Source organism: Protopterus annectens, chromosome 2.part2, assembly GCF_019279795.1.
Source record: "Protopterus annectens isolate FY-2018-M chromosome 2.part2, PAN1.0, whole genome shotgun sequence".
NCBI classification, from domain to species: domain Eukaryota; kingdom Metazoa; phylum Chordata; order Ceratodontiformes; family Protopteridae; genus Protopterus; species Protopterus annectens.
Window position 1 is genome coordinate 532376167 of NC_056730.1, and position 19598 is coordinate 532395764.

Here is a 19598-nt window from a genome sequence, read left to right on the forward strand (position 1 = left end):
AAGTAACAGGAAACCAAATTCTTTCCTAGGGAAAGAATTCGGCTGTCCGTGTCTGTTGCTTCAGTATTTTCAGCTCTCTGGTGGAAAGTTACGGGTCGGGTTCAGATAAGTGTGTGATTATGTTGACGTGTAGGTTAGGGCGGGTTAGGTGAGTTAGGATTAGGGCGCTGGTTAGGTAAGTGTGCGATTGTGTGGACGTGTGGGTTAGGGCGGGTTAGGTGAGTTAGGGTTAGGGTGCGGGTGAGGTGACTGTGCGATAGTGATGGACCTTAGGGTTAGGGTTTGGGTTAATGTAAGTGGATAGTTAGTGGTGTATGTATAGTTTAGTGTAGGGTTAGGTGTAAGAGTTTAGGTGTATGTGTGTGAATTGCTGTTTGTTTGGTGTTCTTGTGTTGTGTGTATGTGTTTTGGAACAGCAAATTTTTTCCCTAAGAAAAAATTCGCTGTTCCGAATATTCAATGTTTTTTTTTCGATTGCTAGGGTTCAATATTAGAACACTCGACATTTTGAATGTTCGGTGTTCTAATATAGACCTGATACATGCATTTATCAGACCAAAACCAACCCGTGTCTCAGCCTGGCAGCTTTGGTGACTCTAGATAAACTCTGGCCACTCTCGTGCTCTCTTGGCAGTGATACAACATTTGAATGTCTGCCCTATCAACTTCTGATGGTACTATCTGATGGCGACCATGGGTAATGGGGAATCAGGGTTTGATTCCGGGGAGGAAGCCTGAGAAAAATGGCTACCACATCCACAGAAGGTAGCAGGTGTGCAAATTGTCTACTCCGACTTCTGTATTCTGATGAAGTCAGTGGAGTCTGGCGAAAGCGTTTAATTGAATAAAGAAGAGTTTTCCTTTCATCCGGATCTGTGGTATTGTTGGCTGCCTACTTCGTTATCTGTTTTTCTATAGTTTAGTGAGGTCCTTGGATCATTCCCACTGGAGTCGGTCATGGCACTGGCAGTGCGCCGAGAAGACGATCAAATTTGACTATCTAGAGGAAGTAAAAGTCATAACAAGGCTTCCGTAGGTGAACCTGTGGAAGGATCATTAACTCACAGGGTCCCAGGATGGTGCCATCCCCAGGGACCACCTCTCCTCGCTCCAACACTCTGACTCTCTCTCTCTCCACCTGCCTCAGCAGAGGCCAGTGGGATCGAGCAACTCCCAGGGGAAGGGGGAATGAGAGGTGGGGTGGCATCTTTCCCCAGCCATGGCAGAGGATCTTGGAGGTGAAAAACTCCCCATGGAGGGGGAGAGGGTGTCATCCCAGCAGGGGATGCTACACCCTCCCCTCCCACCATGCAGGGCCACCCCAAGGGCATACACCTGCATCCTTTCCATTCAAAAGCAGTTGCTGGTACCCAAAGAGGATGCCCTGATCCACAAAGGGCATCCATTCAAAGACCTGGAGGCTTGATGGGGCAGCCACGTGCCAGCCACCACAAGACTCCCTGCTGTCTCATGGCATGGGGCCTGTAACCTTGGTCCACGTGCCCACTACGACACCAGTGAAACCTAACCTGCTCATCTCTCAGTGTGATGCCATGTCAGCCGCTGTGCAGATGGCCACACAGTAAGACCTGTACGGCTCTTGAGTGGTGGGTCACTCATCTCATGTGTCAATGAAGAACCCAGCTAGCTACAAGAACTAATGTGAATTGCAGGATACATTGATTATCGATAACCTTAAATGCACTTTGCAGCCCCAGGTTACTCCTGGGACTGTGCCTGTCTGAAGATCCTCAAGCCTTTCATTATTCCTAGGGGGTGGTCTACCCCTGGTGAGGGTGTGGCCAGCGCATAGAGGAAGTCAATCATAGGCCCCCATCCCCCCAGGGCGAGATGTGAATGGAGAATAGTAATCTTTGCCACCCCAAGCCAGGAAGCTCATATGCACTGTGGACAGAAGGGGGAAGGTGCACATCTGGCCCAGGCCTGGAGGTTGTTGGTGGTACTGCTACTCAGCTGCCCTCCTATAGGTGAGGCTCTATGTTTGCCTGCCCAGGTTCCTCTGCACTGGTGAAGAATCGCCCCTCCTCCGCCACCCGAAGTCCGGTGGTGAGGAAACTGGTGCAGGTCAAGGGAGGGGCAGCACGTCCATCCATCCCCATGACCCCCGCCACCCATGCCCCTGGGACCATGCCCTGAGCATGACCTCAGATCAGATGTGGTGACCCGCCAAATTTAAGTTTATTACTAAGAGGAAGAAAAAAAGCTAAACAGGATTCCCTCAGTAATGGCAAGTGAAAAGCCAAGAGCTGAGCACTGAATCCCTGCCCAAGTGACAGGCACAGGGAAATATGGTGTGTGGAAGTCCATCTCCACAGCACCGCCCAGGGGGCCCAACTCCTTATGATCGAGGCTCAGCCCGCGGGAAGTGTGAGGCCGGTGGAGATGCCCAGCACTCTGGAATCAGGTCTTCCCATTCTCATTCCCTATGGACATAGGGTGGAAGCACTTAGTCTGTGAATAAACAGTTATTTTGTTCTCCTTCCTACCAGTTTGTGGATTACTCAGCGTTTTGACACTTCTTTATTTTTTGTTTTACATGTACATGCTCCTTTGAGCAAGTTTGCCTTATTTTTATGAAGTTATTGTATCTACATTAACGAAAAGCACTTCATTAAATACTTGTTTTTTTATTGGGTTTAGTTTGTGCCTGTTTCCACTGTGCCATTGCAGAGTTTCTGGTTTGCTTTTCAATTTTTATTTTGTTTTAAGTGTTTGCCTTACTTTGTGTTTTGTGGCATTCGTTTGGGTTACCACCACTGAGTATGGAGGGATTACTTAAGAAACTAGAAGAGATTCTGCTGCTGCTCAAACAGCAACAACCTATGTTGAACGCCCATGGTTCGGACCAGATTAATCTGTCTGATTCTCAGGCCGAATTAGTAGCACTACATTCCACACCAGGGACTTCAGGACTTAGTGTCTATAGACCAGAGGTGAATAACTGGTCTAGAAACGATGGTCGGATGATTTCAGCAAGTGGACCATTGTTGAGTTTCAGTTCAATAATGAAATTACTGGAATTACAGTCTACGGACACCCCCGCTCAAGGGGAGGGGTATGATACGGTCCGCACACAGCTCGGTACATTTGAGAAGTTGTTAAGAAAGTTCAAAGGCCTGCAAGCTGACAATCTCTACTTAAAACGTTCATTGGAACTAAACCAAGTGCCGAAAGGCGTAAGAATATGGAAATTTCCCAGTGAGACAGAGACAGGATCAATCATGCATGGTGAGCTGTTGGAGCTTTTTGACCGCACTGGGTTAGACCTAGTGCGGATTATTATTAGAGAAAATGGTCGTAAACTGTGTGTACTAGAAAAAGAAATAACTGAAATAAACAACAGTTTAAATAGTGACTTGCTGTTTGAAGCTAACGAGCATATATACCATACTACTGTCGTTGAAACAGACAAATATATGAAAGAAAATTTAATCAGAAAACAAAAGAAAATATTAAGAGATACTAATTATTACATGCATACAACTGTTTACCCTTTACCTAGTAAGCATGCTAAGGAACAAAATGGTTTGGCTAACAGTTCTGAAGATGAATTTAACAGGTACAAAGAGCCATCAAGTGAGACTGTTAACAATGATTTTTTAGAACAGCCTCCATTCCCAAGAAGGTCCAAGAGAATACAGAACAGACAACAGAGACAATGGGAGAGGGGATAAGGGAGGAATTCATTCTACTAACACCACCAGTGGAGGAACTAGGTGTTAGTGACATGTTGAATGGACACAGTTCTAATTATAAAGTTCATTACAATGATGTGGTATCTGTTGACCAATTTGTATGTGACTGTATTTCTAAGAATGGTTTTAATGTGTATAATTTTTCGCAGCACACCATAAGTGAAGTGCATATGACTTTGTTTAGTAAAGGTTTTTCATTTGTGCCATGTTTAAAGCAAGATGTTGCTAAAGTATTAACTAATTTTAAACTTTTTATTAGACAATTAAACCTGAAGTTATATTTTTATGACAAACAGAAGTCAGTTGTCCAAACAAGTAATTTACATGTAGCTGCATTTCAGACTGTGTGTGAAAATGAAATAAGATGTATTCTTAAGAATTCAGGAAAACACCAGGATTATAATTTAAGAAGAGATGAAAGGAAGGTGTTGAAACAACTTAAAGAGCATAACCAAGTTAGAGTTATGAAGCCTGACAGGGCTGGCGGGGTTGTTTTGATGGATCACCAGGATTATGTATGTAGAATTTATGAGTTGTTAAATGACACTGAAACGTATGAGAGGGTCTCTATTAATGAGATGAGGAGAGCATACAGTAAAATTGACTGGGTCTTACACGATTTTTTAACCCAGAATGTGCTTGATTATACACAAATATATGACTGGATTTCCCAATAACACCTAAGATATTTGGAATTTCAAAAATCCACAAATATTTACACAACCCTCCATTTAGGCCCATTGTCTCTGCAACTGGCTGAAAAGCTGAGCCTATAGCAGCATACATAGACTTCTGGTGTGAAAATTGTGTACAGTATTATAAACACATTTTAAAGGATTCGTGGCACTGTTTTGAAATCTTAAGGGACACTTCCATTAATGATGACTTTTTATTTGTTACAGTTGATGTCACAAATTTATTCACCTCTATACCGCACAATCAAGGTTTGGTGCTTTTTGAGATGCCCTGTTTGGCAAAGAGGGAATGCACAATGTGAAAAGACAGCTTTTAGTTGATTTGATGGAACTAGTGTTATTGAATAATTTCCTACTATTTGAAGGTTAAATTTTCCATCAAACAACGGGTGTAGCTATGGGGGCTAAATGTGCGCCCATATAAGCTAACCTAGTATTAGCTAAGTGGGAGGAAAACTGTGTTTTTGAACACAACTTGTATGGTAAAGTGATTACATGGTTAGGATTCCTTGATGACATACTGATTTTATGACGAGGTTCAGTGGGTGAGCTTGAAGAATTTATTAGTTATTTAAATTCTACAATGTCATTTTTGAAATTTACATATAAAGTGGGTAATGAGAGCATTGATTTTCTAGACATTACACTAATTTTGGATAAAAATGATAAGAAATTCATTTCTAGAGTACATAGAAAGAAAAGATACTCTAATTCCCTCCTACATTACAACAGTTGTCACCCCAACCATCAAAAAAAGAGTGTAGTAAAGGGTCAAATGGTTAGGATTTCAAGACTGACAAGTAGTGAAGGTGATTTTGAACAGGAAATGTGCACTCTTGTAGGTATGTTATAAGAAAGAGGTTACGCAAACAAGTTACTGATTAAAATTAGGAATAAAGTATGCAGAAAAAGAAAAGAAAAATTCTTACCTATCTTGCATACCAACGCAGGGAATACATTCACAAAATTAAAGATTGTAGATTATGATACATCTTTAGTATTGCCTTTTAATTATGAACTACACAAATACAGACTATGGTCAACCATACATGGAACCAGATTTCAAGTCCTGACATTAAAAATATGTTAGGATTGGCCTCTAAAGTGACTTTTTTCTAGAGGTGCCAACATTAAGAATCTATTTGAAAAAACATGTAACAAGAAAAGGATGGTATCTAGGATGACGTGTAAGGCATGTAAGTTTATCAACACAGGGCCATATGTCATGGTAGAGGGGTACCAACGTTCAATACCTAGTCCAGGCAATTGTAATTGTAATACTAGGATGGTGGTCTATATAGCTACATGTTTGACCTGTTCAACGTTCTATGTGGGTAAAACCACTAGAAATTTGAAAGAAAGAATTTTAGATCATGTAAAGGACATTAAAAAAAGTAAGAAGGAAAGTGCACTTTTTAATCATTCAGTGAAATGTGAGGGTTTCAATAAATTCTTGTTTTTATTATTGACAGAATTGTTGACCATTTTAGAGAGGGTGATGTCAACCTATACCTAGAGAATTTGGAGTTAGAATGGCAATTGAGAACAAACGCCACTATATCTCCAGGTATTAATGATAATATATCATTAAGTTCTGTACTGAAGTTGAGAACATTGCAGGTTTAAGGTGACCACTAGAAATAATGTCTCGTTTATAATAACACCCCCCCCCTTTTTTGTAATGTCACATATGCAGGTTTAAAATCATGTATGTTTCTTTGGTACACTTCTGTTAGTCAAGTTTTGTAACTTAATTTATTTATTTACAGCAGGATTTGCACATATTTATGTATATTTATATTTATTTGTGCATGGTTATATATATTTTTATTTAGTCATCCAGTTATTCAATATTATAGTACATTTATTATTGTGTTTGTTTTTAACTATATTTATTTAAGAATTAATTGGCACAGCATTTTATAATTAGTAGTGGGCATGTTGTATTTTAGAGTTGTATAAATGTAGAAGTTTTTTTGCGTTAATTCACTCTGATGATGCCCTATGGACACAGGGTGAAAGCGCTTAGTCTGTGAATAAATGGTTCTTTAGTTCTCCTTCCTACCAGTTTGTGGATTAATCAGCGTTTTGACACTTCTTTCTTTTTTGCTTCCCATAGTCTGGTTGGGTACGAAACAGATAGCGGACAAGTACCGTAAGGGAAAGTTGAAAAGAACTTTGAAAGAGTTCAAGAGGGCTTGAAACCGTTCAGAGGTAAATGAATTGGGTCCACCTGGAGGATTCAACTCAGTGGCCATGTCAGTTGCTTGGGAGAGGAAGATCCCCCTCCCCCTCTGGGGAGACAGGCCCAAGGAGCACCAGCCACCACTGGCTGCACTTCCTCCACAGCAGTGTGCTGCGACCGGCTCCAGGTCAGCCAGGAAGGTCATGCAGAAGGTGGTTCCCTTCCTTGGATGGGAATGTTACAGCCAGTGGCATCAGCTTTCACTGTCCCCCGGGGTCATGGGAGACCACCACCGTACCTACCCCTGCCCTTACGGCTGCTGGTGGGACTGTTAACTGGGCCGAATTGTCCTCAGTGCAGCCTGACCGCATCCTGCCTCCAGGTCAACAGGCTCAGCTTGGGTGCCTAGCATCCATGGAGATGTCGGTGAGCCACCCATCCCACCTTGAAACATGGGCCATGGAGTCTAACAGGTGGGCGAATCTGAGGGTGGTCCGGAACCCCATGAAGCAATGAAAGTGAAGGCCAGTGCATACCGGCAAAGGCAGGATCCTCATGGCCAATGCAGGGAACACACCACCAGCCCATCGGTTAGGTGAAGCATGAGCATACCTGGTGGGACTAGAAAGATGGTGACCTATGCTTGAGCAGGGCGAAGCCACAGAAAACTCTGGTGGAGGTCTGTAGCAGTCCTGACATGCAAATTGGTCGTCCGACCTGAGTTAAGGGGAGAAAGACTAATCAAACCATCTAGTAGCTGGTTCCCTTCAAAGTTTCCCCTCAGGATAGCTAGTACTTGGCAGACTCAGTTTTATCTGGTAAAGTGAATGATTAGAGTTCCTGGGGCTGAAATGTTCTCAACTTATTCTCAAAATATAAATGGGTAAGAAGTCCGACTCACTGGCTTAGAGCCATGCATGGAATGCAAGGACTTAGTGGGCCACATTTGGTAAGCAGCACTGGTGTTGCAGGATGAACTGAATGCCAGGTTAAGGTGCCCGATGTCAATGCTCATAAGATCCCAGAAAAGGTGTTGGTTAATGTAGACAGCAGGACGATGGTCATGGAAGTCGGAATCCACTAAGGAGTGTGTAACAACTCACCCGCCAAATCAACCAGCCCTGAAAATGCATAGATCTGGAGTGTTGGTCCCATACCCGAGTATTGCCAGCACTGTTAGCTGAAGGGGTTACCTCGTGATGTGTAGAAGGGCTGCCACAGTGGCACTGAAGCCCACAGCAAGTACACAGGTGGAGTCACCATGTGTGCAGTTCTTAGTGGTAGAAGCACATATTCAAACGAGTGCTTTGAAGGCCGAAGTGGAGAAGGGTTTCATGTGAACAAAAGTTGAACATGGGTCGGAAGGTCCTGAGTGAGAGGCAAGCACTGTTATGAATGGATGGGCGATGGCCATGGCATCCAGTGCAGTGATGCAAATGATCCTGAAGAAGCCATCAGGGGCCACTGGGAGAGTTTTGTTTTCTTTGTAAAGGGCAGAGCACCCTGAAATCGGTTCGTTGAGAGGGGCCCATGCCCTGGAAAGCACTGTGGTTCCATCAGTGTCAGGTGAGCTCTTGGTGACCCTTGAAAATCCATGGGAGAAGGTGCATGTCTCGAGCCGGGCTGTACCCACATCTGCAGTAGGTCTCCAAGGTGAACAGACTCTGGCATGTTAGAACGATGTAGATAACGGAAGTTGGCAAGCCAGATCTGTAAGTTCAGGTTAAGGATTGGCTCTAAGGGCTGGGTTGGAAGAGCTCAAGTGTGAAACTGGGCTCCACCTCCCAGGGGGGCAAGGGGGACAGTGGCACAGCAACTCTGTATGTGTGCCAGGTGCTTCCTGCGGATTATTCTGGGTGCCGGTCCCAACCGACGTCCTACATCATCTGGTAGCTAGCACCTAACTTAGAAGTGGTGTGGACTGGGGGAATCTGATTGTTTAATTAAAACAGTATTACAAAGGCCTGAGACAAATGTTGACATGATGTTATTTCTGCCCAGGGCACTGAATGTCAAAGTGAAGAAATTCAATGAAGCCCGGGTAAACAGCAGGAGTCACTATGACTCTCTTAAGTTAGCCAAATGCCTTGTCATCTAATCAGTGATGTGCATGAATGGATGAATGAGATTCCCACTGTCCCTACCTACTATCTAGCAAAACCACAGCCAATGGAATGGGCTTGACAGAATCAGTGGGAAAAGAAGACCCTGTTGAGCTTGACTCTAATCTGGCCCTGTGAAGAGATATGAGAGGTGGAAAATTAGTGGGAGGCCTTGGCTGCCAGTGAAATATCACAACTCTTATAATTTTTTCACTTACCTGGTGAGGCGGGGGGGCGGGGTGAGCCTCACAGGGGCTCTCAATTCTGGCTCCAAGAGCTCGGGCATCTGGGTGTGAACCGCTCCGGGGACAGTGTCAGCTGGGGAGTTTGACTGGGGTGGTATACCTGTGAAAGACTAACGCAGCTGCCCTAAGGCAAGCACAGGGAGGACAGAAACCTGTGGAGCAGAAGGCAAAAGCTCACTTGATCTTGATTTTCAGTATGAATACAGACCGTGAATGTGGGGCCTCATGATCCTTCTGGCATTCTGGGTTTTAAGCAGGAGGTGTCAGAAAGGTTACCACAGGGATAACTGGATTGTGGTGGCCAAGAGTTCACAGTGACATCGCTTTTTGATTCTTCAATGTTGGCTCTTCCTATCATTGTCAAGCAGAATTCACCAAGTGTTGGATTGTTCACCCACTAATAGGGAATGTAAGCTGGGTTTAGATCATAGTGAGACATTGTTTTACCCTATTCATGATATGTTGTTGTTAATAGTAATGTTGCTCAGTACCAGAGGAACCACAAGTTCAGCCATATGGTGTATGTGCCTGGCTGAGGAGCCAATGGTGCGAAGCTACCATATGTGGGATTATGACTGAACACCTCTAAGTCAGAATCACACCTAAATGTAATGATACTGCAGTGCCATGGATCTACAGTTGGTCAGGGACAGCCGGCCACAAGGTCGTCACGGAGCACCACTTGTCACTGGCTCACAGTATGGATGGAAAGCAGCCGCCTCTCTCCAGCAGTGCAACGCATGTTCATGGGGAACTGTCTGTTAAATCATTCGTAGATGTCTGATTCTGGTTCAGGGTTTCATATGAAGTAGAGTAACAAAAAGCTGTGATCTATTGAAAGTCAGCCCTTGAGCCATGTTCTAGGTGAAGAGATGGGCTCTATGCCCTCGTGGGGAGGGGGGACCAGTCCACAGTCGGCCTGCCATGTGCACCTCCTCCTCCTGCCACCCTTCACCAGACCACATCGCCAGCGGGACTTTGCCCAATTGTGGCGGGAGAGTATAGCTGGATAGAGTCGGGGGCACCATCCGGGCACTCCAGTGACCGGAAGACTACCAGTGTGGGAAGAGGTCCCCCTATTGCCCTTCACATCACCTCTCTGGTACTTCATTCCCGATATTCAAAACACGTGGTGGCGCAGATGGGGCCAAGGATTGCAGACCTGGGCTTAAGGGTCATCCCCAGAAGGGCGATCCAGCAATGGGTCCACTGCTCCCAGGAGAGGGCCGAAGGCCATCTGGGGAAGCCAGATCCAGGTATCCCATTCTCTTGGACCCCAGGGAAGTGGAGATAGACCTGCTGTGGCATCTCACACCTGGGGCCAGCCAGGGGGGGCTTGGCTATCAGTGCGGATGGGCCAAGGACTGCCCCAGGAGGCCAGATCTGTGATCATGTCCCCCTGGACCCCAGGGAAGCAGAGGTAGGACCACCATGGTGTCTCCTGCCTGGGGCAGGACGAGGGCCTGGCAGTTGGTGCGGGCAGCCCAAGGGCCACCCTGGGAGGCCAGATCTGTGATCACATCCCCCTGGACCCCAGGAAAGTGGAGCTAGAGCCATCGTTGGATCTCACACTCACGACTTGTCAGGGGAGTTGGGTCGGCTTTCTATTCTTCACCCAGCATAGGGGGATGCCACTCTGCAAATGGCACCATCCTAGAGGCAAAAGGCTACGAGCCAGGAGGCTTCAAGTGATGCATGTTCATTGGACCCTTGCACTGAGGAGGAGATGAAGGTGCACTGCAAGGGGCACGGGGATGCAGGGTCCCAGGGCCATCTCCAACACAAGTTTGAAAGCTCCAGCTGCAGGGCAGAGGGGAGAAGTGTCGTGATGGAAGTCCAGATGAGAGCCTGTCTGAGGCCGTGTGGCCAAGCAGAGTTCCCCAAGGCTGGGAAGGAGTGGTGGGAAGTTCTCTTGAGGGGCTCTGAGGGCACATGTGATCCAGCATGATCAGGCAGCCTGCAGGAGACATGGAAGAGTAAGGGACCCTGTCAGGGGACCTTGGCTGGGAAAGGAGCTCTCTCAGTCATGTTTAAGTTGAGGTCTGGAGGTGGTGTTAGTCCAGAAGGGAAAAAGAGAGAGAGGGAAAGAGAAAGGCAGAAAGCGGCCAGTCTGGGAGAGCTCCACTCGGTGTGAGAAGGTCCGGATCATGCCCCCTCTGGGATGGAAGTCCAGAAGGGAGAGAACAGTGGAAACTGGCCATGTTGGGAGGGCTCCCACCCGAGTGAGAGGGTCTGGACCATGCCCCCCTCTGGGATGGAAGTTCAAACAGAAGCGAGAGAGAGATGGAAGGTGACTGGGGCACGTGGGGGGGGTCTAGACCATACCCCCCTCTGGGAAGGAAGTCCAGAAGAGAGAGACAGGTGGAAAGTGGACAGACCAGGAGAGTTCCTGCCCAGCTGAGGGGGGTCCAGGCCATGTAACCCCTCTGGGACGGAAGTTCAGAAGGGAGAGAGAGAGAGGAGGAAAGTGGCTGGGAGAGGAGAGCTCCCACCAAGGTGAGGGGGAGCAGCCAATGCCTCTCCTCCAGGACAGAAGCCCGAAAGGGAAAGAGAGGCAGAAGGTGGACAGGCCAGGAGAGCTCTTGTCTGGGTGGGGCAGCCCCCTAGATGGAAGTCCATAAGGGAGCACTGGGCAGACAGTGGCAGAGCCTAGAGAGCTCATGCTTGGGCAGAGGGTGTCCGGCCTTGTCCTGAAGCCAAGGGCAGGGGTGTCACGAGGCAGAGGAGGTAGCTATTGGGGAGAGAGAGGGAGAGAGAGAAAGAGAGGATGCTGCCTGGCTTGGGACAATGGTCCCAAAAAACTGCAAAGTCCCAGTGAATGCTCTGTATTAGAAAGAAGGGGGACTTGGAAGCCCTCTTGAGAATGGATATGCCCCTTGTCAGCTGATGGGAGTTCCACAAGGCCATCCAGGATCGAAGGGAAGCTTCCCTGAGAAGTTCCAAGACAAATACGATCCAGCACGATTAGGTAACCTGCAGGAGACATGGACCACGAGGCTTTTGATCTGAAGAAGGAGAACTCTGAAGCAGCCAAAGGGAGTTCCGCAAGACTGGCCAGGATCAGAGGAAAGCTCCCCTGGGAGGCTCCAAGAGTATGCATGATCTGGCAAGAATAGGCAGCCTGCAGGAGATGTGGAGGTGGTGGGATCCCCAAGGCGAGGAAGGGACCATGGTCGGGGAAGGAGGTCTCTTGGGTGGGTCGAAGGGAAGGCCTGGATGGAAGTCTGTAAGGGGAGTGCCGGGTGGATGGTGGTGGGGCCTGGAGGCCTCCTGCCCGGGGGGGGGGGGTCAGGCAGGGCAGCACCTCATAATGGAAGTCTGGAAGGGAGTACCAGGCAAATGGCAGCTGGGCCTGGAGAGCTCCTGCATGTGTAAGGGGAGGTCAAGCAGCGCCCCATGATGGAAGCCCATAAAGAAGCACTGGGCAGACAGCAGGAGGGCCTGCAGAGCTCCTCCCCAGGCAAGGAGGGTGAGGAACCGCCCCCTGGGTCGGTGTGGATTCTCGGATACAGGGCAAGCTGGGGGAGTTGGCTGTCAATGCGGACAGACCAAGGATTGCCCCAGGAAGCCAGATCTGCAATCCCATCCCCCTGGCCCCCAGGGAAGTGGAGATAGGGCCACCGTAGGCCAGTGTAATTGTTTTGTGAGTGTGAAGCTATGTTGATGGAGCAAAAGGGCAATGGTCTGGGCTTATTTTGTATGAAAAGAAGTTATGTACTCACCATAACATTCCATCTGTGTTGTCGATTTTCATGCATTCTTGACAGTTGGGATACGTTTCCGATCCTCGTTACTGGCTCAACCTTTATAGAGCTCGTGACAGCCAAAAAACTCTTGAGCTAAGTCTCTAACCACAATACCCCATCTCTGTATTACCTCAGACAGAGTTTGCAGACTACAGCAAGAAGAAAAAGAAGTTATGTACTCACCATAACGTTCCATGTGAGTTGTTCTATCTCGCCTTCATTCTTCACTGATGGGTTCGGAGCTGATCCTCGGCTCTGACATGGCCGTTTAGCAAAGCTCAAAGATTACCAGTAGCTCGAGACCAAGCCCCTTATCCCAAGATACGCTGCTGGAATTACCTCAGATCTTGTTTGCTGCAAGTACCATACCCTAGAAAGAGGACTAATCTCCCCAGACAGGAAGAAACATTGAATAACCAGGATGAAGTTAGTTTCCAGGTCAACTGTCAGCCAGGTGGGGGAAGGAGGGAGGGATGTGAGAATGAAGGCAAGATGGAACAACTCACATGGAACGTTATGGTGAGTACATAACTTCTTTATGTGAAGTTGTTCAATCTCGCCGTTCATTCTTCACTGATGGGTAGCGTCCCTAGCACCCTAAAACCTGGGTGGCTCACGGGAGTACATTTTTCAGGACCATAGAACCAAAAGAACCCCTGTCCCTGGAGGCCTTGTCCATTTTGTAATGAGTGATAAAAGTGTGAGGCTTAGACCAAGTGGCTGCAGCACAGATATTATCAAGGGGTAATGTGGCTTGAAAGGCCGAAGAAGTAGAGACTGCTCTGGTTGAATGTGCCTTCACTTTATGCAACAAAGACCTATTAGCAGATGAGTAAGTGTAGGTGATACAATCTGAAAGCCACTTAGAAAGGGTTGTTTTAGCCACTGGTCTACCTTTTCTGGCTTCAGAGAATGAAAAAAAAAGCTGATCTGACTTTCTGAAGTCTTTTGTTCTGTCCAGATATCTAAGCTGTCTGTGAACATCAAGTTTGTGCAGCATGTATTCTAATTTGTTTGTATGGTTGGGGAAAAAAACAGGCAACTCAATAACTTGATTGATGTTTGTCTCAGAACATACTTTAGGCAAAAAAGAAGGGTTAGTCCTAAGGGATACTCTGTCAGGATGAAAAATCATATAGGGGGGCTTGATAGATAATGCCTGAAGCTCTGACACTCTGTGGGCAGAAGTAATGGCCACTAGAAAAATAGTTTTCCAAGACAAACTTGAGCTCACTAGATGACGCTGGTTCAAAGGGAGGAAGAATAATATGAGATAGCATGAAATTCAAGCTCCAGGGAGAATAAGGAGTCTTCACTGGAGGCCTCATGTGAAAGGTGCCTTTGAGGAAGGCCTTGGATAACTGGTGTTGTATAATATTTAGTCCATCAATACCTAGATGAAAATTAAATATAGCTGCTAACTGTACCCTAACGGAAGCAGCTGCCGCTCCTTCCTGAAAAATCTCAGTCAAGAATTCTAGTATGGATGACAATGAAGCTTGATAAGGATCAAGGTACTTGTTAAAAGCCCAAATGGAAAATCTCTTCCACTTACTACAATTTTCTGGTGGAAGGTTTGTGGGAGGCCAACAAAATTTGACTTGTGTCATATGAAAGATTATGAAGCCTGGCTATATGGAGAACTGGAGCAGCCAAGCGGTTAGCTTCAGTGACTGCAAGGAAGGATGGAGGTCCCCTGACGGGTGTGTCAGAAGGTCTGTAACTGGGTCCAGGGTCCATGGATCCTCCAAGAGATGATGGTAAAGAAATGGAAACCAAATCTGCTGAGGCCAATGAGGGGGTATAAGAATGACAGTCCTTCCCAGCAACTTTGCATTCTGTAAAAATCTGGGTATCAACGGAATTGGGGGAAATGCACAGAGGAGACCTGGGGGCCAATCGTGTACGAGTGCATCCATCAGGGGTTCTCCCGAAGGGGGTATCAGGGCAAAGTAGCTTCTGCATTGGTGTTGATGTGGCTGGCAAAAAGATCGCAGCAAGGCTGGCCCCATTTGTGGAAAATCCTGTCTACAATCTCCTGTTTGAGGGACCACTCGTGTGGCAACAAAATTGCCCTGCTCAGCCTGTTCGCTATCACACTGGATCTCCCCAGGATGTGCATTGCCAACAGAAAGCACTGGAATGACACAGCCCACTGCCAAACTCTGAGGGCTTCTCCGCAAAGGAGGTAAGACTTGGTCCCACCCTGTTTGTTCAAATACCAGGCCACTGACATGTTGTCTGTCTGTATGGCAATTGTCCCTAGAGGAAAAGAGTCCTGAAAATACTGCAATTCCAGAAGTACTGCTCTCATCACTAGAACAGTGATATGCAAATGTGACTCTTGATCCGCCCATGTGCCTTGGGTAGTCTTTCCCTGAAAATGCCCCCACCCTATCAGGGAAGCGTCCGTGGTCACAGTGGCTACCGGAGGGGGGAGTACAAAGGGGCATCCTATTGTGACATGTAGAGAAGTCAACCACCACTGAAGATCCCTCTTGCAAGAGTTTGTAATCAGAATCATATGGTTCATTGGCAATTCCTGGTAAGACCATTGAGTGAACAGGAGCCACTGAAGAATCCGCATATGCATCCTCGCCAATGGAATGGCAAAATTTCTGCCGCCATCAAACCTAGTACTTTCAAGAACTTCACAGCTGGAGCTCTGTTCTTTGACACCAATGAAGTAATGTGTTGGCAAAGAATTGATACCCTTTCGACTGGAAGACGTAGAGTGGTGGTTGAAGTGTCTAACTTTGCCCCTATAAAGACGATATGCTGCGATTGCGACAAGGCAGACTTTCCAAAGTTGACCGTAATGTCTAAATGGTTGCAGAGTGTCAGAGCGGATTCTGTTGCCTGAATCAGTTGATGCCTGGTGGTGGAGGTAAGGAGCCAATCATTTAGGTACGGAAACACCTGGAATCCTAGACGCCTCAGGTGAGCCGTGACCACTGCCATACATTTGGTAAATACTCTGGGGGCTGTAGTGAGACCAAAGGGCAGGGCTCAAAACTGGTAGTGACTGGCTCCCAGCCGGAAATGCAGATGATCTTTGGATGGTCTGGCCATGTGGTAGCACGCATCCTTGAGATCGAGTGAGCACATCCAATTGTCCTTTCCTAAAAAAGGAAGCATGGACTGAAGCGTGACCATCCAAAACTTCTCTTTTTACAAATTGGTTCAGTCTGCTGAGGTCCAAAATGGGTCTCCAGTCCCCTGTTTTCTTTGGAACCAAAAATAATCTTGAGTAAGGTCCGAATCCTGTTTGGTCTGCTGGGACTGGCTGGATGACTCTTTTACTAGCAACTTGCGGACCTCTGTGGTTGCTTGTTCCCTGTAACTAGGTGGAATGTCCAGGATTCTCTTGATGGGAATGGGTGGAGCGGAGAATGGTATGAAATACCCTCTGGAAATGATGCTTTGTACCCATCTGTCATTTGTAATATCTAGCCAGGCTCCTGGGTACAAAGATAAGCGACCCCAGACCACCTCCAGAGCAGGACAGTCGGGCCTCCTCTCAGGAGCATTAGTAGGGCTGACCAGAGAAATGATCTCTGTCACCCCGGTGTTGCGGACCCCCTCTGCCATGAGGGCAGTGTCTTACATTATTACCTCCTCCAAGTGTGTCCTGAAAGGCTCCTTGGGCTTTTCGGAACCACATCTTTCCTCCCCTTTGCCTTTGGGGTAAGGCCGAGGTAGGGGTGGAAAAACGGACTCCGACGGCAGAGTCTTTCCCTCCTGTTCACACCTGGTCAATGTTTCCTTTGCCTTAGGACAAACAAGGATGAGCCATCAAACGGGGTATTTACGAATGATGACTTGAAGGTCTCCATAAAGGAACAGAGGTGCATCCAGGCATGCGTACAAAGAGAAACCCCTGATCCTGCAGCCCTACTCGAACCATCAGCTGCATATGATATGAGACACATGGACGAGTTCATGATGGAATTAAGGGTAGCAATCTGGGCAGAAACTTTGTCAGAAACGCCTGCAGCTACAGCACCCTGAAGAGTTTCTCCCAACTCCTTAAGGAGATTTCTTTGCAGTCTTGTGAAATGGGTCAGATAGTTCAGTGATCGAAGAGTGAAAGTCGCTGAACTGAACATGCATTTCCCATATCTATCCATGATCCTAGAATCTCTGTTAGGAGGATGGATAGAAACGGAAGTTTCAGACAATTCCTTCTTGGAGGCTGCCGCCACCACCATGGCATCAACAGGGACTCCCTTAGACAAGAAGGTTTTATCTGCTGGGGCAGAGATAAACTTATTCAGCCTCCGAGGGACAGGTTCCATGGACTCTGGAGACTCCCATGTCCTACAAGAGACCAATTGCATAAGCTCATCATAGGGTGGAGACACCCAGGAGGTGGAAGGTTGAGACCCAAAAGCCTTCAGGAGAACAGACTCATCCTCAGTAGAGTTTTTGGACTGCCAATCACCCCTCTGCCTAAGGATCTCAAGGATCTCCGCAAAGGAGATGTCCTCAGAGGAGGATCGAGGACCCTTCTGACTCATCCAAGTCAGTGTCAGATGTCAATGACTCCTGTGGGGAATCCAAGTGCCTCCTCTTGCACACTCTCTTTCTGGGGACTTTCTCATTGGGAGCCTCTGGGGACGTCTCAGAAGAGCAGGGGCTGCCCAGCGAGGCTACCTGAGGCTCTGAGTCTCTACGCTTGGGGTGGTCGATGGAAGCAGAAGCAGACACAGGCACTTTAGGGGAAGAAGAGGCCAGACCTGGTGATGAGTAAGTCTTAGGAGACAATACTCGCCTCACAGCTTCGAAGGCGCCACGGCTCCGATGAGAAGGAGTCAACGGCCCCGAAGGGACCATGATCTCTTCCCGCACTGATGCCGCGGGCTCTGAGCCCAAGGTAGGAGCCGAGCTCACCCATGCCGAGGCCCCGAGAGGAAGAGGCGGCACCCACAGGTCAGTGCGACTATCCTCCCCGGACCCGACCGGAGAGTGTCGGCTCCAAGAGGCCCCAGTCCGTGCTGTGGATGTCCGAGTAGATGGAGCCGATGACACTGGAACAGGTGTCGGTTCCAAGGGTTATACAACCATCAGTTCGGCCTCCTCCGGCTCAGAAAAAAACTATATGGCTCAGAGGAGGAGCAGTCAGTTCCGGGGTAGGGGTCTTCGGTTCCGACACCTGGATCGGAACCGACAGCAATTTAGCTAGGCCTGGTGCCTTTAAGAGCTTCTGTACCAGTCTGTCCATGTCTGAATCCGAAAGGCTAACAGAGGACCTGGATGAATGCACCGATGGTGCCGACTGGAGTAAAGGAGAAGAAGGAGATTCGGAGACCGGTTCCAAGGCAGTGTCCCGGGTCCGAAAGGTAAAGACTGTCAGCTCCGAAGGCTGTGGAGCCGAAGTCACAGCAAGTTCCACTTTCTTAGACTTTTTTTGACTTGGAGTCTGAGGAGGATTTGGAGGACTTTGATGACTTGCTGGCTCCATCCTGGTCAGTCAAAGCTTCCACAAAGGTGTGCTTAAGAAGACCCCAATCCATGAGCTTTCTCTTCCTCTCAGCAAGCACCCTGATGGAAAAGGAGTGCCAGATACTGCAGGACTCCTGAAGGTGTACCTCACCCAGACAATAAACACACTGAATGTGTCCATCTGTAACAGACATCTTCTGTCCGCAGTCTGGACATTTTTTGAAACCAGACTTTGGATGTCTGTCTTTATCTTCCGACATAATATTAAACAATAGCAAATTCTATCACCACTGTAAACAAATATAACAACTATAGCAACTATTTTAGAAAAGGACCACACAATATTAAACATGCCCAAAAGGCCACATTAATAAATATATATATATATATATATATATATACAGACAAACAAGAAACTAACTTTAAATTTAGTTGATAAAACCTAACTACTAAAGGCCAAAGCCAACACTAGCAAAGAACAGCCACGAAAAATAACGAAATAGTAATATATGGATAAGGGAAATACTAAACAGTCTAAATATGTATATATAAGAAAATTTAAAGAAAAACTTGCTAATTCGTTGAATAAAGTCTTGAGCAGAGCTGGAAACCAAGAGATCAGTGCTGCGGCAAACTAGATCTGGGGTAATTCCATCAGTGCATCTTGGGATAAGGGGTTTGGTCTTGAGCTACTGGTAATCTTTGAGCTTTGCTAAATGGCTGTGTTGGAGCCGAGGATCAGCTCTGAACCCAGCAATGATGAATGAACGGTGAGATTGAACAACTTCGCATTACAGAAATTATGAGAAGCAATGTCAAAGGTAATAACCCTAATGAAAGCCCAGGACAAGGGTCCGGTCCTCCAGGAAATCTAATGGAGGGGGAAGGTGGGTGGGATGTCAAGAATGAATGAAGATCAACAACACCGATGGAACGTTATGGTGAGTACACATCTTTATCTGATGTTGTCAATCTTTAATTCCTGACAGCTGGGACAGAGTCCCCAGCTACTTTATTCCCTGGGTGACCTTACTGAAGGATATTCCTGAGAACCATAGAGCCAAAGGATGCTCTTCCCCTGGAGGCCATATCTAATTTGCAATGAGTGATAAAAATATGAGGCGTAGCCCAAGTTGCAGCTGCACATATTTCATACAGGGAAGCTTTGGAATGAAAAACAGCCAAAGTGGAGATGGACCTGTTAAATGCGCTCTTCCCAATGAAAATCATTTTCAATTAATATGTTCATAAATGAAAGTAATGCAATCTCTCAACCATTTAGATAGTGTCACTTTTGATGTGTATTTTCCTTGTTTTAATCCTGAAAAAGAAATAAACAATTGGTCTGATGCACTGCAATCTTTAGTCCTGTCAAGGTAAAATCTTAGTTGTCTATGAACGTCCAATAAGTGTAAATAATAATCCCCCTTGTTTGAGAACTGGGAAAGAAAACTGGCAATTCAA

The 19598-nt window shown here is 46.9% G+C and overlaps 1 protein-coding gene and 1 pseudogene across 1 annotated transcript in view; one reads left to right on the plus strand and one right to left on the minus strand.

Annotated features, from left to right (window-relative positions):
* The window catches only part of SH3BP5 (SH3 domain binding protein 5), a 1951634-nt gene that overhangs the window by 1323481 nt on the left and 608555 nt on the right, over positions 1-19598 (minus strand). The gene's annotated exons all lie outside the window — the stretch shown is intronic.
* LOC122796117 lies at positions 6294-9807 on the plus strand (annotated as a pseudogene).